The 23,657-nt window shown below is 44.1% G+C and overlaps 1 protein-coding gene and 1 pseudogene across 6 annotated transcripts in view; both read left to right on the forward strand.

The window, feature by feature from the left end:
* The window catches only part of PRKAG2 (protein kinase AMP-activated non-catalytic subunit gamma 2), a 389,724-nt gene that overhangs the window by 305,979 nt on the left and 60,088 nt on the right, over window positions 1-23,657 (forward strand). The window lies entirely within an intron of this gene.
* Window positions 15,749-15,884, forward strand: LOC120942217 (annotated as a pseudogene).

Raw genomic sequence — 23,657 nt, forward strand, 5'->3', positions numbered from 1 at the left:
GAACCATTCTAGGGAAATGCTCTTGGTTTTGATGCATTTCACTACGGAATAGTCAGTGCTGGTGGATTATTATGCATTGGACTGTGTTAAAAATCCTGACCAAAGAAAAGTGGAGCTGCATATTCTGTCTGTCATTGTCCTTTGTGGAGGGGATAATGTTTACATTAGAGAGGTTTCTATGGGAAGTACCTTCACTTTTTTTTTTTTCTGCATTGAAATCAACTCGAATAAGAAACTTGTTCATTCAAAATGAAGCTTGCGTAATATTCTGAATAATGGAAACGTAACCCTGAAATAGTTTTCTAGAGCAGGAACAAAACAGTATATTGTTATTGAAGGAACAATGCAGCGCCTAACTCCGCATGCAGGGGGCTAATAGTGGTGGAGAGATCATATAGTATTATTACAGCCAAACATACTGCGGGATTTATGCCAAAACAAGGATTATGACGTACGTTCACAACAAAGAAAAAATAATAGGGATATTGGGTCATTTTTCAAAGGCAAATATGAAGTCAAGAGCTAGCGCCAAATATAGACTGTATAAATGTGACAATATATAAATATATACTCACCGGCCACTTTATTAGGTACGCCTTGCTAGCACCGGGTTGGACCCCCTTTTGCCTTCAGAACTGCCCTAATTCTTCATGGCATAGATTCAACAAGGTGTTGGAAACATTCCTCCGAGATTTTGGTCCATATTGACATTATAGCATCACAAAGTTGATGCACATCCATGACAGGGCTCGACAAATCCTGGGCGCCAGGTCGCCATTTTTTTTGTGAGCTGGCGCCATCTGGTGGTGAGCCGTTGGTATTACAAGTTATTACCACCAGAGGTGTAAGCTGGCGCCATCTGGTGGTGGCCGTTGGTATTACAAGTTAAGCATTACAAGTTAAACAGCAATTCTAATGTAATTTTTCACTATTTTCACTGCCATCTTCTTCCCTCTAATTAGAACCCCCAAACATTATATATATTTTTTATCCTAACACCCTAGAGAATAAAATGGCAATCGTTGCAATACTTTCTGTCATGCCGTATTTGCGCAGCGGTCTTCCAAGCGCACTTTTTTTAATTAAAAAAATAAGACCACAGTAAAGTTATCCCCATTTGTTTTAATATTCTGAAAGATAATGTTACGCCGAGTAAATTCATACCCAACATGTCACGCTTCAAAATTGCGTCCGCTCGTGGAATGCCGACAAACTTTTACCCTTTAAAATCTTCATAAGCAACGTTTAAAAAAAATCTACAGGTTGCATGTTTTGAGTTACAGAGGAGGACTAGGGCTAGAATTATTGCTCTCGCTCTACCAATCGCGGTGATACCTCACATGTGTGGTTTGAACACCGTTTACATATGCGGGTGCTGCTCACGTATGTGTTCGCTTCTGCGCGCAAGCTCGTCGGGACGGGGCGCGTTTTCTGGCTCCTAACTTTTTTAGCTGACTCCTAGATTCCAAGCAAATTTGTCAAACCCTGGTGTATCTCCTATTCCACCACATCCCAAAGGTGCTCTATTGTATTGAGATCTGGTGACTGTGGAGGCCATTGGAGTACAGTGACCTCATTGTCATGTTCAAACCAGTGGTGAGATGATTGGCGCTTTGTGACATGGTGCATTATCCTGCTGGAAGGAGCCATCAGAAGATGGGTACACTGTAGTCATAAAGAGATGGACAGGGTCAGCAACAATACTCGGGTAGGCCGTGGCGTATAAATGATGCTCAATTGGTGCTAAGGGGCCCAAAGTGTGCCAAGAAAATATCCTGCATACCTTGGTTGTGTCAAGTGGTTATATAAGGTACTGTTGCCTTTCTATCATCTCAAGTCCATTCTACTCTGACATCAAAAAGGCATTTTCATCCACACAAGTGCCGCTCGCTGGATATTTTCTCCTTTTTTTTTTTGGCCATTCTCTGTAAATCCTAGAGATGGTTTGCGTGACAATGTCAGCAGTTTTTGAAATACTAAGACCAGCCTGTCTGGCACCAACAATCAATGCACATTCAAAGTCACTTATATCCCACTTCTTCCCCCATTCTGATGCTCAGTTTGAACTTCAGCAAGTCGTCTTCACCATGTCTAAATGCCCAAATGCATTGAGTTGCTGCCATGTGATTGGCTGATTAGCGATTTGTATTACCAAGCAATTGAACAGGTACACCTAATAAAGTGATCGATGTGTGTTTATAATTCTTTAAGGCCGCATACACACGGTCGATCCATCCGACGGACAGTTTTCATCGGTTCACCGCTGAAGCAGACTGATGGTCTGATGTGCGTACACACCATCGTTCCAAAAACCGATCGGGTCAGAACGCGGTGATGTAAAAAACACGACGTGCTGAAAAAAACGAAGTTCAATGCTTCCAAGCATGCGTCGACTTGATTCTGAGCGGTCCATCGGTTCGATTTTAAAGCAAGTTCTCTAATTTTTGTCCGAAGGACAAAAGACCGATGGGGCGTCCACACGGACGGTTTGGACCAATGAAACTGAACTTTGGTCCGTTTTCATCGGTTTGGACCAATGGTGTGTACGCGGCCTAAAGGGGTTGTAAAGGTACAATTTTTTTTTTCCTAAATAGCTTCCTTTACCTTAGTGCAGTCCTCCTTCACTTACCTCATCCTTCCATTTTGCTTTTTAAATGTCCTTATTTCTTCTGAGGAATCCTCACTTCCTGTCCTTCTGTCTGTAACTCCACACAGTAATGCAAGGCTTTCTTCCTGGTGTGGAGTGTCGTGCTCGCCCCCTCCCTTGGACTACAGGAGAGTCAGGTTGCTCTCTACATTGCAGAGAAAGGAGCTGTGTGTTAGTGGGCGTCCTGACTCTCCTGTAGTCCAAGGGAGGGGGCGAGCACGACACTCCACACCAGGGAGAAAGCCTTGCATTACTGTGTGGAGTTACAGACAGAAGAACAGGAAGTGAGGATTTCTCAGAAGAAATAAGGACATTTAAAAGCAAAAATGGAAGGATAAGGTAAGTGAAGGAGGACTGCACTAAGGTAAAGGAAGCTATTTAGGAAAATAAATTGTACCTTTCCAACCCCTTTAACATAGTGGAAGTATGATGCAATCCTCAGATGTCCAAATGACAAAACACAGTTTGCCATATCAACATTTCATGTTCTGCCATGGAATTTAGCTTTTCACAGTAGAGATTACTGCAATATACATAAGGATGAGTAGGAACATTTTAGTTCTTTGAGCAGCAATATGGATCTGGGCAGACATTGCTATAAATTGGTTGTCTATGGTTACGATTATTTGCTTTAGGGCAGGGATATGCAATTAGCGGACCTCCAGCTGTTGCAGAACTACAAGTCCCATGAGGCATAGCAAGACTGACAGCCACAAGCATGACGCCCAGAGGCATGATGGGACTTGTAGTTTTGCAATAGCTGGAGGTCCGCTAATTGCATATCCCTGCTTTAGGGCATTACCTCCCAGCATTTGGCCTATAATGTATTTGGCAGCCGGCGGCGCTGATTGAGCGTAAATTTTGCAACAGGGAAGTTGTACAGAAATCGATCGGTAGATGACAGAGAGATGACCTCATCAGTTGGCTGCTGCTCTTCCAGTCATTGGGTTGGGGATACAGTGAGGGCCACTATATAACTAAGCAGTGGCCTCTACCCATCTGTGCAGCCTTTTGTAGAGCTTTGTAAATGTGAAAACGGGATGGACAGAAATACAAATGGGCAAAACGGCTCCATTATATTGAATGTCTGTGGCCCTGCTTTTAGTGGTTTGCCTGTGGCTCTGCTTTATATAGTCATGGACTTCATGTGTCCTGTGATTATTCCAAGTAGTGTTTGTAATTCTATATATGTTAAGAAGAGCTGCCATTGAATGTGGACGTTTATTTACCTGTGCGTTAATATCTATATGTCCTCTGTGAGACTTAAGGATACACATGAATTTTATGCTTAATCAATGAGAGAGAGAGAGTAGAGTGCACAGTCACATGGGAATAGCCATTGATTGGTGCAGACGTATCCTCTGCAGTCAGCAGTGCACTTCTACCTATACATGCTGCATTTCTATGCCATGATCTGTATTGTTAGGCAGCCTACTACATTTAATTTTTTTTTTGTTGTAGCATTTAAAGTGGAGTTCCACCCATAAATATAACATTACATCATTGTCATTAGTCCTTTACGATTTTTTTTTTTTTTTTTTAGATGCCTTCAAAGTGTTGTTGCTAGGCAGAATAGTTGATCTTCCCACTTCCTGCACCTAGGTGCTTAATGCTTCCTAACCTACACCGCACAGACTCCTGGGAATGTAGTGGGTGTAACTTTCCAGGAGTCTGTGCACTCCCCAGTCTCAAAGAATCATGTGACTTGGACAGCACAGGTGCTGAAACCTGATCTGACACTGCTTGTGCAGCACTGAGCATGTGCGAGATCTGCAAGGCTGAAATCCAGGAAGTCATACAGTCTGGCTTCATGATGCCCACACTTAAGATGGCTCCAGTCAATTTCTATTTTATAAAGTGTCTAAATGCTGTAACAACCTAACAAAACGGACCTTAGTTTACAGACTAACTTTACTAGAATACATTAAGCTTGTGCATTACAGGGGTATTTATATTTAAAAAGTGAAATTGTGGCCGGAACTCCGCTTTAATATTATTATGGGTTAATTAAGCAGTTATGAATGGGCTGTGCATAATTGTGATTCTTTCTGTCACTGCAGTTGATACATACATAGTACAAGTCGATAAGTCTTCATGCACAATGGGCGTTTAGCTCCTGTGGGTCACATCCCGGGGTTTTCGTGTTCTGGGGAGATGCAGGTACATCGTCCAGCCCTGCTGCCTGCAACCTGTCGGCATCATTGACAGGCTAAAATATGCACTGGCTAGAAGCTCTACAGGGCGCTACTCATGTTTTAGGGCTGTGTGTGTTTAGGGAAGTGTCCCCCGAAACTTCGTTTTTTGCCCCAGCCACTTTGTATTTCTGTTTGTCATAGTTTTTGATGGGCTGCTGGCAAGACTGGATGCTGCACCTCTGCCTCTTTAGGTGAACGAAAATGCTGGATTTGTCACACACGGGCTGATAGGCTGCATGTTGCATGAGTGGTTGCTGGCTGCCCCTCCCTGGTCCAGGCAGCCGGGGCTGCCTTAGGTGCGCAGACCCCCCTTCTTCCACTGCGGTGAATGGTAAGTAATCCTAGGCAAGGATGGCAGCCTGGGTGTGGGGTGAACAGAGAATTTGTATATGTATATATATGTACCACTTTTTTAGGACCGAGTACAAGTACCGATACTTTTTTTCATGTACTCGCCGATACCGAATACCGATACTTTTTTTTTTTTTTTTTTTTTTAAATGTGTCCCCAAATGCAGCCATGTCCCCCCACATATATCCAGCCGTGTCCCCCCACATATATCCAGCCATGTCCCCCCACATATATCCAGCCATGTCCTCCCATATATTGCAGCCATGCCCCCCCCCATATATCCAGCCATGTCCCCCCATATATTGCAGCCATGTCCCCCATACCTAGTAGATGATGATGCTGCCGCATTAATCAGCGTGTGGGGAACATTACAGGCAACTTTCGTTTGAATAGCTGTCCATTCCTTGCCGCGCCGTGTATAGACACTCCCCCTTGCTCGGGATTGGACGGATCTGTCCAATCCCGAGCAAGGGGGAGTGTTTATACACAGTGCGGCGGGGAATACAGCTATTCAAACGAAAGCTGCCTGTAATGTTCCCCGCACGCTGATTAACACGGCAGCGGGGGGTACAAGTATTCTATTCAGGCATCGGGGGAATTTTCGGGAGTACTCCCGCAAATACTCGGTATCGGTTCCGATACTGGTATCGGTATCGGGACAACCCTAATAAAGAAATAAATATGTGTATGTATGTATGTATGTATGTGTGTGTGTGTATATATATATATATATCTAGCTTCGCCTTCTTTCTTCTTTTTTTTTTTTTTTTTTTTTTTTTTTTTTTTTAGCTTGCGTAGGGGGAGAAAGCAGTAATGCCTAGTGCGTCTAGCAGGTGAAGGTCCACTTTAAGCCCCAGCCTGTTCTCTATTTAATTTTAATTCTTTAATTCTGTCAGAGTTAAATCTTGTGCCCAGCTCCACTAATGCAAGCTCTCTTTACAGGTCCTTGTAGGTCCAGATACTGGGACACATTGTGAAAACATTTGCGTCCTCTCTAAAGGGTAGCTGCAGTAATAGCCTAGTAAGGTCAGCTTTTCAGAATACTCAGTAAGTGTGGCTTGAACCCTTTCATAGCTGGGATCGTTGTGTCGGCACACGTAGGGGTCTATTTATAAAAAATTGTCAGCTCCACCTATTGGCCATAATGCATTATTTTTTCAGTTTGAGTTTTTTTCATGAAAAATACTGCATTATGACCACTAGATGGACCCGATAGTCATTGCAAATCCACTGAAATAAAGAATCCTTTGTCAAGGATGGGTGAATGCTTTTCATATTCATCCCAACTACGGTAATTTCTCATAAATGGACATCGTAATGTGAATATTCTGAGAGTAATATAACCCCCCTTTCCATCAACAGGTTACAAACGAAATGTAGGTACAAGATTTATTTGTTTATTACAGGTATTAATCTAGTGTTGATAATTTTTTCAGTTATTTTTCATACCGTACAGTCACATCAATCGCGGCCCTCAAACTTACAATTGGAGGTCCCTAACTCAAATACACTTACTGGGGTCAGTTTAGACAAGAGCCAATGAACCTACCAGCATGTCTTTGGAGTGCAGGAGGAAACCCACACAGAACATGCAAAATCAATGCAGATAGTGACCTAAAAAGGTTTTGAACTGCGACTAGTGTTGCAAGGCGGAAGTGCTAACCACTAAGCCACCAGTAAAGTGATACAAGTTTTAACATCACGATGATCTTTCACATTAGTATCTTAAAAAAATAAAAAAAAAATAAAACAAACTACTGTTTCCCTTTAAATGAACCCAGTGGATCTTCCAATACAGCATAGGTGCGGAAAGAAGCTCTGAATTGCAGAGAACCTTCCAGACATCTGTCAGTGTCTGTCATCATCCATCATGACACAGCAGTCTCCGCATTTGGTGTGATTAATTGTGCTTGCAGCACTGTACTAAGTGGAACGCTCTGCGTTGTCTAACTATAAGGGTAGGAGCAGCCCAAGAAGAATCGATGATTTGCTTCCAAGTGACTGCAAAACACAAATATGTAAAAATAGCCTAGCGGAGCGCGAATGAGCATGGAGCTATGAAACGGCTGAGACCCCTGTCAGTCTTGGGGCTTGTTAGTGATGTGATGGAGTGGAATGTAATGATCACTGTGGCCTTTCTATTGTTCTATGACACGTGGGGGACATTGCAATCAGTTATTACTATCATCCTCTTAATATAACCCGGCAACCTTAAACCACTGTACCCATTTCATACTCCGGCTTTATTGATGCCCACTAAAATACTGCCTGAAAAGTTGAATGTATTGGATGTGTCATGGTACACACAGGGCCGGATTTGCTCTCCCTGCCGCCCCAAGGCCAGGTTCCGCAATGCGCCCCCTCCCTGCCAACCGAAAAAAATCAACAGGGAATGGCAAATGGTTAGTTCAAATATTTTTTGTTTCTTTTTTTTTTTTTTTACTTTTTTATCACTTTTTTTTATTTATTTTTTATTTGTAGCTTATTTGTAGCTTGTCGTTTACTTTTTTTTATTTTTGTTTTTGTATAATTTTCTTATTGTTTTTCTTATTTTTACTTTTTAATTTATTACTTTAATTATTATTTCTTATTATTTATTTATGTATTTATTTTCTATTTTTTTTTTCACTTAAATTTATTGCTATCACACAGGAGAAAACAATTCCATGTGTGATGGCAATTGGAGGTGACAGGTTCTCTTTATTGATCCTGTCCCCTCCAAAATAGGAGTCCTAGCACTGTGCTAGAACTCCTGTTACAGCTGAGATGGGAAGAGCACAGCTCTCCCCTCTCACTGTGTACATCGGTGGCAGGGACAGGAGACAGACTCGGTGGCCGAGGGGAGGACAGAGTCCCAAAGACAGAGCCAGCAGAGAGAGGTATGTGGGGGGTGGGAGAGGGGAGGACGGGAGCACACATTTTACAAGTGATTTCTGCAATCACTTGTTAGCGAGCGGATTCCCCCACAACTTGCCACCCTTAACTGTATGTTTTGGGCGTCAGGGGACTCCATGCCGCTGCCGCCCCTTGGGGCTCTCCCGCCCCAAGGCCTGGCCTTGGTGGCCTTGTGGGAAATCTGGGCCTGGGTACACATGTATTCACAAAATGGTCACCTGGTACTACCCGTCAAATGTGAAGAGATGGTGGAGTACACCAATATAATTGGGCTTTTTAATCTAAATAGCTTTCTTCTAATTATGCCAATCTGTGCAGAACACAGAGAACAGGTTCCCCTACATCATGAGGACTGAAATGCTTCCACTTGTTTCTCTAATGTTATGTCCTCAGCTTTTATAATTACATTGCATTGAATGTGATGGCGTGCAGTGTAATTCTACTACATTGCTTGGAAATGTGCACAATGCACATCCATTGCTTTTAAGGGAATCTATGTTCCCAGCATACACTTTAATTTTATAACAACATCAGTATTGTAATAGCAATAGTTTGATTTGCCAAAAGTTTCTGCCGTTGCATGGCAATGCACCGTCTCTTTTCACAACTTCCTGGATTCCCTGCATGCTATGCAGTTTGTTTTCAGCTGTTTCTTTCTATTTCTAAGGACTACATATCCCATGGTACCTTGCTGTTTGCAAGCTCTGATTCCTATACTGACTCCGCCTCCTGAAACTCCTTCTCTCAGCACCTCTGTAGGTCAGAAGGCAGGCTCTGTGATATGATTGACACAGCAGTGCTACTCACAGAGCATAGTGAACACGTCACAGAATTCAAGGCAGTAAATGTTTGGGGATCTTTACACTAAAAGATTGTTTGGATTAGTAGGATAGAAATAATTGAAATACTGCCTGGAAACCAATATATGATTGGACATTTAGTTTTTTATAACGCATGGCTCCCTGTGTTCTTGTGAATGAGCCCTAAGCTGCTTTTTGTTTTGTGCGGGGATACCTGCTCAGGTCCTATTATATTTTTCCTTGAAATTAATTGGTAATATTTTAGTTTGGTGGAATTACATGAGAGATGAGCAGGTAGTGCAGAATACATTCTTTTTTTTTTTTTTTTTTTTTTTTTTTTTAAATAAGGGCAGGTGTTTTTTACGCCTGACGCATTTTGGAATGTGACTGTAGGCCACATGGTGTACTGGGGTTTGGTCTGGATTGCTTGTCCTCACAGGAGAAATAATCTGTACAGTCTATCCTGTTAGGTAGGATTCCTTGCTAGGTGTCAAACCTCAGCAATGGCTGCTTATGAGTGCATTCCTCAAGAAAAGTGAAATCCATCAGCTAGCAAGTGGTTGCACTGTATGTACTTGTACTGTAAATTGGCTAATTACCTGGCTCAGAGTTAAAGTAGAATTCTGGGCTCATACTAATTGTAGCCCTTCTTTTTTTGCAGCATAGGTGTGCATCCCAAAGCTCAAACACACAAGCCTTTCGCTGCATCCTCATCTGCACTGGTCAGTGTGAATGGAAAGTGCTCTGTGCTGAGCGGCTTCCTGTTGATTCACTAACTGAAGCATAGTAAACCGTTTTCCATGCTTTAGTTATGAAGGAACACAGTGAGTGAGTGTTCATTTAGAAAAAAGGGGGGCAGTAATTTACATATATACCAGTTCCTTCCCTAACTCTCCGTTCTGAACCTCCCCAGGGGGAAGAAGATGGAAGCCAGCAACACTGCGAGAACGTGCAACACGGCAATAGGGGGAATTGGCATGGAATGCAGTAGTGGTGCAACGGATCGTCACCGATCCGTGATCCGAATGGGTCACCCTGTTTGGATCAGCACACCACGCGATCCGCGGAGTGCTCCGCAGCCTCGGCCATAGGAAAGTCCCCGGCTTCGGCCTAGTTCCGGAGCGGTGGCCATCTTGGTACACCTGGGGGTGGCTGTTTCGTCGCCGCCATCTTGCTCCACCCCACACTCCTGCACGGTAATGATAGTGAGAAGGGGGCAAGCGGACATCTTGTTACACCCAACGGAGGTTTAGATTTCAGTTCTTTTCAACACAAAACGGAGCTTATGTGCTTAAACACAGTATTTGGAAATCCAACAGACTGTTAAATTTTAAAAGCGGCAAACCTTGCATGCTTGCTAATGTGACAGAACACCTCTGATTTTCACATTTAGTTAAATGTGAAAATCAGAGGTGTTCTTTCACATTAGCAAGCATGTAAGGTCTGCAGGTTTGCTGCTGCTTTTAAAATTGAACATGTAAACAGTCCGTCAGATTTACATATACGGGGCCCGATCCACGTAATTCGGCGCATATATAGGCCAGCGTAGCGTATCTCAGATACACTACGCCGCCGTAACTTAGAGCGGAGGTTCCTTATCCACAAAGAATTGGCGGCGTAGTGTAAATGTGTCGGCGTAAGGGCGCGAAATTCAAATGACTAAGATGTGGGCGTGTTTTATGTTAATTCCGCTTGACCCCACGTAAATGACGTTTTTTTTTTTAACGGTGCATGCTCTGTCCGTGGGGGTATCCCAGTGCGCATGCTCGAAATCACGTCGCAAATAGTCAATGCTTTAGACGTGAACGTAATTTACGCAAAGCCCTGTTCGCGAACGTTTTACGTAAACGACGGAAAATTCGACGCTGGCCCGACGTCCATACTAAACATTGCGTACGCCTCATAGAGCAGGGGTAACTATATGCCAGAAAAAGCCTTACGCAAACGACGTTAAAAAATGCGCCGGCGGACGTACGTTCCGAGAATCGGTGTATCTAGCTAATTTGCATACTCTACGCGGAAATCAACGAAAGCGCCCCTAGCGGCCAGCGTAAATATGCACCTAAGATCCGGCGGCGTAATAAGACGTACGTCAGTCGGATATAGCCCACATTCAGGCGTATCTTGTTTTGTGGGTACAAAACAAAGATACGCCGGCGCATCGTAGAACTTACGCGGCGTATCAATAGATACGCCGCCGTAAGTTCTTTGTGGATCTGGGCCACTGTATTTAAACACATAAGCTCAGTTTTGTGTTGAAAATAACTGTGAAATCTAAAACTCCAGTGGGTGTAACAAGATTTGTCTTTGTGTTTTTTTTTTGCTGATCCGATCCGTGAGCTTTTTTGATCCGTTGCACCCCTAGCATGCAGTGATTGAAACACCCGCTGCACATGTTTATGCTATACTGTAGGATAAAAAACCTTCCATATGCAGCTTCCCCCAAAGGCCCCCCCATACATTCCTGACCTTGATCCCAGCAATGTGCATGAGAGCCAAGGCTCTCACTCCTCATTGGCTCATATACAGCAGCAGGAACTATTGGCTCCCGCTGCTATCAATCGGAGCCAGTGATGAGAGTGGGTGGTGGGGCCAAGCCTTTATAAGGTGAATGTGTCTTATGGACACACTTAGCGAGGCTCGGAAGAGAGCGGCTTGCTATAAGGGCACTCTGGGGGGGGGGGGGCAAGAGTGCCAGCACCAGTTCCCAAAGCAAGGTCCACTTAGTTTGCACAGTTACGTTGGAAGAGGAAGGGGCCACCCCAAAGATAAAATTGTCCAAAATGTCTTGGAATATAACTAAGAACTAAGGGGCCAAGCCCAACCCCTGGAAAAACAACTCCACACCATGATCCTACCTCCACCAAATGATTTGGACCAGTGCACAAAGCAAGGTCCATAAAGACATGGATGAGCGAGGTTGGGGGTAGAGGAACTTGACTGGCCTGCAGAGAGTCCTGAGACCTCAACCTGATGGAACACCTTTTGGATGAATTGGAGTGGAGGCTATGAAGCTATGAGTCGGCCCTTTCTTCCAACATCAGTGCCTGACCTCACAAATGCTCTTCTGGAAGAATAGTTAAACATTCCCATAGAAACGCTCCTAAACCTTGTGGGCAGCCTTCCCAGAAGAGTTGAAGCTGTTATAGCAGCAAAGGGTGGGCCAACTCAATATTGAACCCTACGGACTAAGACGCCATTAAAGTTCATGTGCGTGTAAAGGCAGGTGTCCCAAAACTTTTGACAATATAAAGTATCAACAGCTAAATCTGTGTCAGTAGTGATGTTCAGACCTTTAATACCATAAATTCATGTTATTTGATTTTTACTCCAGGAGTATATATTGAGTTTGGAAATTATGAGAAATGCTCAAAAATGCATTACAATTTAAGTAAGCCCATAAAATTATAGTTGACTAAAATACGACTGAAACTAAAAAGGCATTTTAGTCAAAAGACTATACACACTATCGGACTTCTATTGGACAAGTCCATGTCTGAAGGGTGTTGTCCGTGAACTTGTTCTGCATACAGACGGCAGAACATTTTCAGCCAACATACACCAAATTACGCGTTTTGTTTTTTTTAGCTCTTTACCGCCACCATTTGGGCAACTTCTGCTATTTTCTGATGTTTAGCATTGGTTCGGAGCATGCGTGTTTGTACTTTAGATTTTAGTCTGACTGATTTGTGTACACCCGATCGGATAATCCGACGGAACACATTTGTTGTCGGACAATTTGAGAGCATGCACAGCCAACATTTGTTGTCGGAAATCCAACAACAATTGTCTGATGGAGCATACAGACGGTTGGATTATCCAACAAAACGTGTCCCTCGGACAATTGTTGTTGGAATATCCGATCGTGTGTACGGGCCTTAAGACTAATTCTGAATCGAAATTTGACGTAAAAATGAACACTGATGTTGGGTCTGTCTGGGAATTGCGCAGACCAGCGCGCCATTGGTGGATTGTTCTTTCTTGCACAGCCAATCCAATGTTTTGGTAGTGTATCATTCAGTTATCGGCGAACATTCCAGTGGAAATGAGGAGGAGTTCCATCCTGCTAGACTAGGTTGGGCAGATCTTCCTCTATCTGTGGCCTAATCATGTCTAGGTAGGAGTGGCAAGTGGCCAGATGCAACGGTAAAAGGCAATCCTCTGTCGTGTCACCAACAGGCTTGCATCAGACTCTTGTAGTGCAAAGATAAACATTGGGAAGTTAGGTTGATGGAGAGAGTGAAGTTCTGCTTTAATGGAGTTGTAAAGGTATTTTTTTTTTCTAAATGGCTTCCTTTACCTTAGTGCAGTCCTCCTTCACTTACCTCATCCTTCCATTTTGCTTTTAAATGTCCTTATTTGTTCTGAGAAATCTTCACTTCCTGTTCTTCTGTCTGTAACTCCACATAGTAATGTGAGGCTTTCACCCTGGTGTGGAGTGTCATGCTCGCCCCCTTCCTTGGACTACAGGAGAGTCAGGACGCCCACTAACACACGGCTCCTTTCTCTATCTGCAACGTAGAGAGCATCCTGACTCTCCTGTTGTCCAAGGGAGGGGGTGAGCACGACACTCCACACCAGGGAGAAAGCCTCGCATTACTGTGTGGAGTTACAGCCAGAAGAACAGGAAGTGAGCATTTCTCAGAAGAAATAAGGACATTTAAAAGCAAAATCTAAGGATGAGGTAAGTGAAGGAGGACTGTACTAAGGTAAAGGAAGCCATTTAGGAAAGAAAATTGTACCTTTACAACCCCTTTAAGAATACGTACCTGCTATGCTTCAAAGACCAATTAAAATGCTAAATAAATCTCTCTGGTCTGTTGGCACAGCAAGTATTTTTCTAATACATTAAGGATCTGGCATGATGTTTGTTTTTAGTGTTCTGTGTGTATCTTGGTTATATTATTATTGAGTGCTAAGCATTTTTGTATATTGCTCCTGAAATATCCTCCATATTGTAAGCATAATCTGATTGCTAATCTTTAAGTTTGCTTTTAAATAATGTATATTGTATTGTTTGCTGGCAACGTCTGCCTGATCCCTTTCCCTCTATGGTGTTACTGTCATTAATCCCAAAGACTTTCCAGAGTTTAGGGGCCTGAGAAACGCAGGATGTTGGAAACAGTTCCTTCCTATAAATATGTAATCGCAGTGACATTGATTGAAATGGCTGCGTTTTTTCTCTAAGGGGTCATAGTGATCTGTATCCAGAGGAATATGGTGGCTGTCATTGATGACCTCCGCTGAAGATGCTAGCTGCCTGGCCGTCTCTGGCTTTATCACTTGTTAAGTCACAGGCCTGGAACAAGCATGGAGCAAGAGAAGTGACAGGGTCCGTGACAGAGTATTGTAGGTGTTGGATCGCAATCACAGGCTGACGGCCTTCATTTTCAGAATAGGTCAGCAATGTCTATAGAATTTTTTATTTTTAGTATGTGGCGTTATAAGGTACCCATGTTTTTATCTCTACCCACTCCAGCTTGTCTTCTGTGTTTTATCGAGGTTGCACCGCCTTCTGGTGGAAGGGTATTGTGGAGCAGCATTACAAGCAAAATGGATCTCAGTGCGAACCTCTGTACTTCAAGATTTTAAAAATCTGTCCACTAAGCCAGCCTTTGCCAACCAGGGTGCCACCAAAAAGGAATTCAAGTTGCTTGAGGGATCATGGGTATCATTTTTCTTTCTTTTTTTTTTATTCACATAATCGTGTTGATTGGTTGTTATGGTGCACCAAGCAATGCTTCTGTCTGTGTCCTGTGCCAGTGATGTCATTGGTTTCTAGGAAGCAGACGTCTGGCCTGCACTGCATCCTTAGTTTCTTCTCCCAAGGTCAGTACGTTCTGTGTACTAGGGGCCAGATCCACAAACGAATTACGCCGGCGTATCTATTGATACGCCGCGTAATTTCAAAGTTCCCGCGTCGTATCTTTGTTTTGTATTGAATGAGGGAGCGATCCGACTGGCGTACGTCTTAGTACGCCGTCGGTGCATATTTACGCTGGCCGCTAGGTGGCGTTCCTGTCGAATTCCGCGTTGAGTATGCAAATTAGCTAGATACGGCGATCCACGAACGTACGTACGTCCGGCCGGCACATTTTTTTACGTCGTTTGCGCTCGGCTTTTTCCGGCGTATAGTTACCCCTGCTATATGAGGCGTATCCTAGTTTGGGTATGGCCGTCGTTCCCGCGTCAAATTTTGAGGGGGTGGGAACCCAATCACTGCACTATAACACCCAGCAGACCTGCCCTCCCCCTCCAAGGTTCTGCAGCATCAAAGCCTGGCTCAGTGTGGGACACACCAGGCAGACAAATCTGTCACCCCACAGCCGCCTGCAGAGGAGCCTGAGGAGGAGAAGCACATGGGATACCAGAGGATACAAAAAACGGAGCTGGTGTGGAGCTAGCGCGGGAGGGGGCGGAGCTGGCACGGGTCCTCTACGGGGAGGGGAAATCCGCACTGGCAGTTGAAACGTCATTGGTTGTTGAGGACGCGGCGGCCCCTCTCCTTAACAACTAATGCCTGCACTATCCTTTTGTATACATTTCATCTGTCAGCGGGTAATCGCAATGACAGATGAAAGAGCCGAACCTTAAGGTATCAGTCTCAGGTATCGGCGCATTTGCGCGAGTAACGATACTTGGGCAAATGTGTAGTATCAGTACCGGTATCGGCGCAACCCTAATGTTTTTTTTTTTTTTTTTTTTGCTGCTATGATCTAACTTCCTGTTTAGAGGTTAGATATCTTCGTTCTCCATGATCCCACTAAAAGTATGAGCTTAGGCACCCTCTTCCTTACTCCGGAGATGGACTGGGGCCTATGGGATTTGTATTGTGCATAGAGCAGTGTGCATGCAGAAACTTTGCTTCTCTGCCTTTTGGCTAAGATCAAGTGTAGTATCTGTTCTTATCAGTTGCCAGTAGGTGGTGCTATGCTAACCATCCTAAGTACACAACGAGGTGGAAAGGGATGGCGGTTGGCAGATGCAAAACCTGCTGGCGTGGAGGTGGAAGCCTTCTGATTTGGACGGAGAAACATGAGGTCAAAGCTGAGGGGCCGGAACCCTGGCCTTTGGCCTGGATTTGGTGGTGCCTGCCCCGGTCAGTTGTTCGGTAGAGAACACTTGCTCCTCCTTCCCCTTGGGGGGAGCGGTTAGTATTTCCCGAATGTGATTAGGTGGGAGTGATGGGAGTAGCCTATTGGCGTAGCCCCCCCCCCAATCTCTCAGAGCTCCTACCTTCCTGGCTGGGAAGGGTGCTGCTGGTCCGGGCCGGGGATCAGGGTCCGTTGAAAAGCCTGTGGAGATAGTGCCCCTGGAGTGGCAGTCTAGGGGTGCCATACCTTGCACAAGTGTTTTGAGAGGGACACTTACAAGTGTGGCACCTTGGTCACATCTCCACATACACTTTTTTTACCACCTGCCTCTAGGGCCGAGCCTTTTGGCTAGGACCAGCGGAATTTTTGTTTCCTGGCCGGAGGGCCAGACGTCGTATGGTCACTTTCTACTCGCATCTCCTACCTTCCTTCTCCCCCACTTTCTTTTTTATTTTACCCCGGTGTTGTCACTTTGTCTTTTTTTGTTGGTGCACATTTGTACACCTTGTGTGTGATGATTAGGGTGCCGGTCTTCGGGCCAGCCCTGAAAGTCTTGGGTGGACATGGCCTTCTGGCTTAGTTCACCTACTCTCATGGGGTCTCCCTCCATGTCGACTAGAAATAGTGTCCTGGCGACTTGGCTTGAAAGGTGTGAGCTGGCGCCATCTGGTGGTGGCCGTTGGTATTACAAGTTAAGCATTACAAGTTAAACAGCAATTCTAATGTAATTTTTCACTATTTTTCACTGCCATCTTCTTTCCTCTAATTAGAACCCCCAAACATTATATATATATTTTTTATCCTAACACCCTAGAGAATAAAATGGCGATTGTTGCAATACTTTCTGTCACGCCGTATTTGCGCAGCGGTCTTGCAAGCACACTTTTTTGGGGAAAAATTACTTTTTTTAATTAAAAAATAAGACAACAGTAAAGTTATCCCCATTTTTTTTTTTTTTATATTATGAAAGATAATGTTACACCGAGTAGTAAATTCATACCCAACATGTCACGCTTCAAAATTGCGTCCGCTCGTGGAATGCCGACAAACTTTTACCCTTTAAAATCTTCATAGGCGACGTTTAAAAAAATTCTACAGATTGCATGTTTTGAGTTACAGAGAAGGTCTAGGGCTAGACTTATTACTGTCGCTCTACCAATCGCGGCGATATCTCACATGTGTGGTTTGAACACCGTTTATATATGCGGGCGCTGCTCACGTATGTGTTCGCTTCTGCGCGCAAGCTCGTCGGGACGGAGCGTGTTTTCTGGCTCCTAACTTTTTTAGCTGGCTCCTAGATTCCAAGCAAATTTGTCAAACCCTGGTTTAGCCATTTGATTTTATGCATTTTAAATGTTTTTATGTATATGGGCTTTATTTAACAAATCTAGAGCAAAAGAAAAAATGATGATCTTGCTTATGGCAATCAGTCAGCGAGTAAAACAAAGCATTTCTTCAGGGGTTATTTTTCTTTTTTTAAATAAACCTTCCTATTCATTATTTCTTTAATCAATGACTTCCAGGCTGACAGTCATTCATATTACATGAAGTATGACTGCACAGCAGGCATATACAGATCCTGTCTGGTTGTAAACCAGTTTCCGGTCATCTCCCTGGTGCATTTTCTAATCCCAGAGCTTTCATGTAATGATTAATCTACTGCTCCATCGATAATAACATTTATTTTCCCTGACTGATTTAACTGATTCCTGGTAGCCGGCAGGTAAAAATGGGATTTTCTGAGCTATGGGGACACTATGCGTCTCTGTGTGCCATCCATTTAGTTCTTGTAATGTGATCATAGCACCAAGCTTCTCAAGTGGCAGTGTGATTTCACTTAAAAGGTGTAATAGGTTGCACTTTAATGTTGGCACTTAAAAACTTTGTCCCACTTCAGACTATACTATACTATACTGTTCATTAATAATCTATTTAAACTTAGTTGTGCAAAAGAGGTTTTTCGGGCCCCTTTTTAAAGTAGCTAATGTTGCACAGTAACACGACATGAAGAATTGTGTCCCTTTGTATCTTATATTTTATACAGTCTGATTGCATCCCAAACTGGGACTGTGTACTTACCAAAGCTTTGGTCATTGGCACTAATGCATTTTCAGTAGCGACCAGACCCAGATAGATCACAGCATGTGAATGAGTGCAGTCCATACACATATAGTGGTGAATGATATAGAAAATCCAAAGAGTGAAAAAAATCCAATGTGGATCGCCAATGCAATATTCAAGATGTGACATCCAAAATAATTCAAACCATCTATCCACCAAAACGGAACACCCAAGTGATGAGGTATTGTAGTCTGCTTACCGAAGCTATTGACCACTACAGCGGTCAGTATGGGCACAGGATATTTTTATAGTCTCCCAACGAAACTGAGGGGTGTCCGGTTCCTAGATCCTAGGTAGTACCTTCAAAATGTGTCTCAGAAGGGAGAAAAGAAATGGAATCCCCATAGCGTGATATTGCTTCACCAGCGGTATTTATTAAAAAGTAATGCACTTACATTTATGCTGATAATGCATGCACATGAAAGTATGGCGTCCGCCTATACGAACGGCTGATCTCGTCGTCTTCTCCTCGAATTCTCCCGCTGTCCCTGCTTACTATGTGACGAGATGGTGTCGGGACGCAAGCCACGCCTACGCGTTTCGTCGCAGGATAACGTCTTCGGGGATTTTTCTGTTAGAAATTTTATTTCTTTGAAAAAGTTTTTTCCTAGATCACCTTATGCCCCGTACAACGATCGGAATTTCCGTCGGGATAAACTCAGACGGATTTTTCTGCCGGAATTCCGTTCAAGCATGCATGCATACATACTGTCACACCAAATTCCGACAGTCCAAAACGCGGTGACCTACAACACTATGACGAGCCGAGAAAAATTAAGTTCAATGCTTCCGAGAATGCGTCGATTTTGATTCTGAGCATGCATGTTTTTTTCTCTGTCGGAGTTCCATACAGAAAAACTGAATTTTCGATAGAATTTTTTTTTCATCGGGGGGATAAAAAGAGAAAATGTTCCCTTTCTAAGTCCGTCGGAAAAACTCAGATGGGGCACACACGCATTCTGAATATCTGATGAAAAAATTCCATCAGACTTTTTCCATCGGAAATTACGATCGTGCATACAAGGCATTAGACTGGCCCTTTTTTGTAGGTATAGCTATGTAAAACCTTAAAAATAAGTGGCTATACTGTTTAAAATTCTCTTTATTTTTGGGCACTGTGCCAAATTTGTAGAGGACGATCTATAGAAGACCTAAAGATTTACTGTTGTTCTTGGGGCTCTGGGCTTCAGCAAAATGGCAGCATTCAGCAAGAAGAAACTGGAGCAATGCTGGAGGCCATTTACAGCACACACTCATTTTGGTAGCATACTTATTAATGGGTAATGTATGTTCCTTGCTAAAGAACATAATTTTTTATTAATTTTGTTATGGGTAAAGTTCCACTTTAAAGCGGTTTACTGTCCAGAGACGAGCCTGCTATTCTTGGGGATATGTCCCCAAAGCAAGAAGTGTCCTTAGTTATCACTAGAATATGTGTCCCCATTGAATGATTTCCCTTCTGATACCTCTAACTGTGACAACTAAAGAATTTAGAATTTCCCATCACTTTCTGTGCCAGGGACCAATAGTCAGGGTGAAATTCGCATCATAGACTCTATTCACACTTGCAAATGAGGCCATTTTGCAATTACCTGCTGAAGACTTAGCAGGGATCCATGCAATTATTTGTTGAGTATCAGCCTCCTGATGTAGACGGTCTGCATCCAGGGCCAATCCACTTGTTGAATTGAACATGTAATCCTGGCTTGACCACCGGAGTAAATGCTGCCATGTGAAGAGCTGCAGGCACTGTCAGGCTCACCATCTGCTGTAACAAGTATTCAGAAAAAAAGGTAGCCGGCAGCTGGAGCTGCCGGCTACCTTTTTCTTCTAAATACTTGTTACAAAGGATGGAGATCCCTTAAGCCTGTGCACCCAGCGGAAAGACACCACTTTACTTCAGGTTTGTTGGGAGTCTCCTTTGTTGAGAGCGCTGCTCTGGTGTGTATTTTTTCAGACTTACTTTGCATTTAGTGGGGCTTCGCATCTGCACTTGTTTTCATGGATCCCCTCTGAGTCTCCCTTGGGTAATCACAAATGGCCCGATTCACAATTGTGAATGGAGACTTAGGGCCCTTTCACACGGGCGGATCAGTAATGATCCGCCTCCGTGTGTCCGCTTTGCTCAGCGGGGATCCTCCGTAAAATCCCCGCTGAGCCGTCGGCTGACAGGGCGGTCCCCGCACACTGTGCAGGGACCGCCTTGTCTTTCCTCCGCTCTCCCCTATGGGGGATCGGATGAACACGGACCGTATGTCCGTGTTCACCCGATCCGATCAGCCAGACAGAAGAAAAATAGGATTTTCTTCCGTCCGAAAAATCGGATCATTGCGGATGCGGGTGATTACGGGTGTCAGCGGATGGTCATCCGCTGACACCCGCAATCACATAGGGACCAATGTATGTCCCGTTTTCATCCGCAACGGATGGATGAAAATGCGGACATACGGTCCGCACATGTGAAAGGGGCCTTAGAGCTCAGACAGCAATCAAAAACCTCTTCCACATTCTAAATAAAAGAAAAGAGAGATTGGGACATGGACATATCACAAACCTGTTGACTCGGGGCCTATGGTGAGTTTTTAATGTGATCCTTCTAGGGCTGCAACTAACGATTATTTTCATAATCGATTAGTTGGCCGATTTATTGTTTTGATTAATCGGATAATAGGCAAAAAAAAAAAAATATTTGGGCCAATTTGTTGTTGGGCAGATTACAAAACACAAATTGCCGCAAAAACACATTACATGCTTTTCCATTGAAGTATATTGAACCAAAAAAAACAAAATGGCACCATTTTGCGTTAAAAAGTTCTTGCCCTTTCCAAATACGCAGCAGCTGGAAAAAAATCATGGATGTGAACGTGTCCCATAGGAAAACATGTAAATGAACTGTAGTGTGTTTCTGCAAAAAGCACCAAAAAACACAGGTGTGACCCCAGGCCTGAGATGTTTAGTAACATAATGGGGTTAAAAAAACAAAAATAAGTACAAAAAGAGCAAATAATCGCTACTGTAAGGGGTTAATTTTTTTTACTGTGGGACAGTGAAAGTAATATTTACAGTAGCGATTTGCTTTTTTGTACTATAAAGGGCTAATCTGAGCTTTTTTAACCACATTATGTTACTGGCCGATTAATCGATTATGAAAATTGTAATCGATTAATCGACAACTAATCGATTATGAAATTAATCGATTAGTTGTTTCGGCCCTAGATCCTTCCCATTGCATTTTCAGAATCTTTAGCATGAGTTGGTGGGCCTGCTTCTGGAGGCTTGTGCTATCAAATTCCTTTCTCTGCATGTTTCATAAATCAAATGTGTGTGATGAGCAAAAGTAGTTCACCAACAAAAAGGAGTGGTGTAGTGCACTACAGGAATGCCTGGATACAATTCCTGGCATGTAGGTTCCATTCTGCGTGAATCTAACTGCTTCCTTTTTTAGTTTTGACCGGTATTTACTTTTTTATTTTTTATTGCACTTTTTATACTTTATTTTAGCGAGATGTCCGTATATGCAACGCAAATAATTTTTAAATTGCTATATTCTTACACTGGGGCAGTACCCATTCTTCTGCTTCTGAGTTTCACCTTGCCGTTGCAATAATTTAATATTTCTGTAGACAGGAGCTATTTCCGACTGTTGAGCAACTAGATACCTATAATTTTATTGTCCTCTGTCTGGTCATAATTAAATTTACTTGTCTAGTTTTCAAGCTGACCTCATGCCAGAAAAGAAAATGACTGCTGTAATATTAGCTCCACAGATTAACAAATGGACATTCCATTTTTAGTCTGGATGTATTCACTAAAAGGGCTAAACTCTGGTTGGTTTTTGTCTTGAGATGAGGCCAGCCTCTACAAACATGCAGGTGTCCATTTTGCTTGATATGTTCTGTGTGCTGACGTGTGTGTGAGTCTATTGTGTCCACATGTGCTATGTCCATTGCAGTGGCTGTATTGTGTGCTCCTATGTACTGTGTTCTGGGTTTGCTGCGTCTAGTGTGCTCACATGTTCCTGTGTGTTTGCAAGTTTTGCTGTATGCTCCCATGTGCTGTGTCTGCCGTGTGCTTCTGTATACTGTGTCCAGTGCACTGGTTGCACTTTGCGCTCCAGCATGCTGGTAAAGAAAAGTACATCGGTGTACTGTGCCCAGTGTGCTGGCTAGGGAAAGGTCCACCGGTGCACTGTGCCCAGTATGCTGGCTGAGGAAAGGTCCACCGGTGTACTCAGGGCTGGACTGGGACAAAAATTTGGCCCTGGACTTCATCCAGACTGGCCCACTTTGACAGGTCTCTCCCACAGCGGCCGGACAACTCCCGCACCGCCCCCCCCCCCCCCCCCCCCCCGGCCACCCAAGCCCCCCTCTCCCCCTTCCCTAGCCACTAGCCGTTTTACTTTATTCGAGTAGAACGGCTGATACTGGTACTCTTATAGGCAGTACCAGTGGGGAAGCTAGACATTATTTCTCCCGGGGCAAAGAATCAGTTTGGTGCCCCCCCCTTATGGGACAAGATTAGGCAGAAGTGAGAAACTCCCAGGCCGCTGTCACTGAACGCGGCCCACTGAGCCATCGGCCCACCGGGAAACTCCCTGTAGTCCCAATGGCCAGTCCATCCCTGGGTGTACTGTGCCTAGTGTGCTGGCTAAGGAAAGGTCCACCGGTGTGCTGGCTATGGAAATGTCCGCCGGTGCACTGTGCCCAGTGTGCTGGTTAAGGAAAGGTCCATCGGTGCACTGTGCCCAGTGTGCTGGCTAAGGAAAGGTCCAACAGTCTACTGGGCCCAGTGTGCTGGCTATGGAAAGGTCCAGCGTTGGCATGCTGGCTAAGGTGTGTCCAATGTGCTGTGGTCAGTGTAATGGCTGTTTGTGTGTAGTGTGTGTGTGTGTGTGTGTGTGTGTGTGTATTTGTGTGTTCCCATGGGCTGTGTCCAGTGTGCTGTGGTCAGTGTAATGGCTGTTAGTGTGTGTGTGTGTGTATTTGTGTGTTCCCATGGGCTGTGTCCAGTGTGCTGCTGTGAGCTCAGGCGTTTTTTAAAACGGCACCTGCCGAGCTCGCCAGGAAGTTGGTGCTGGGCTAATCGCAGGCAGTGAGACATTTTCCAGATCCGTGGCTGCAGAGATTGGGAAATGCCTCACTGCCTGTGATTAGCGCAGCGCAGTGCAGACTTTCTGGCAGGCTCTGCACATGCCGTTTCTGAACACGCCTGAGCTCATTCTTACCGGCTATATGCTGCCAGAGTACCTGAACAGCAGCTATATCTGATTGGATACACCCGCTATTCACCCTAAAAATGTAACAGTTGGCCCCTTTTGTTGCATCTGATTCAACAGTGGCATTTCCTCAGAGGTAGTGCTAAATCTACAGTTATAAAACTGCGTGTGCAAGTCACTAGGCCTCTGTATGATGGATGGAAACATACATCGATTCAGCCATAAATGGTGATAGGAATGTTACATCTAGGTTAGTAAGCCTTCCCCGGAGTGTTGGCAGATAAAGCAGCAGTCATTTTTCCGGTAGGCGGGGAAGATGTATGGCTTCTGACTGCGGCG

The sequence above is a fragment of the Rana temporaria genome, chromosome 5 (genome assembly GCF_905171775.1).
Source record: "Rana temporaria chromosome 5, aRanTem1.1, whole genome shotgun sequence".
NCBI classification, from domain to species: domain Eukaryota; kingdom Metazoa; phylum Chordata; class Amphibia; order Anura; family Ranidae; genus Rana; species Rana temporaria.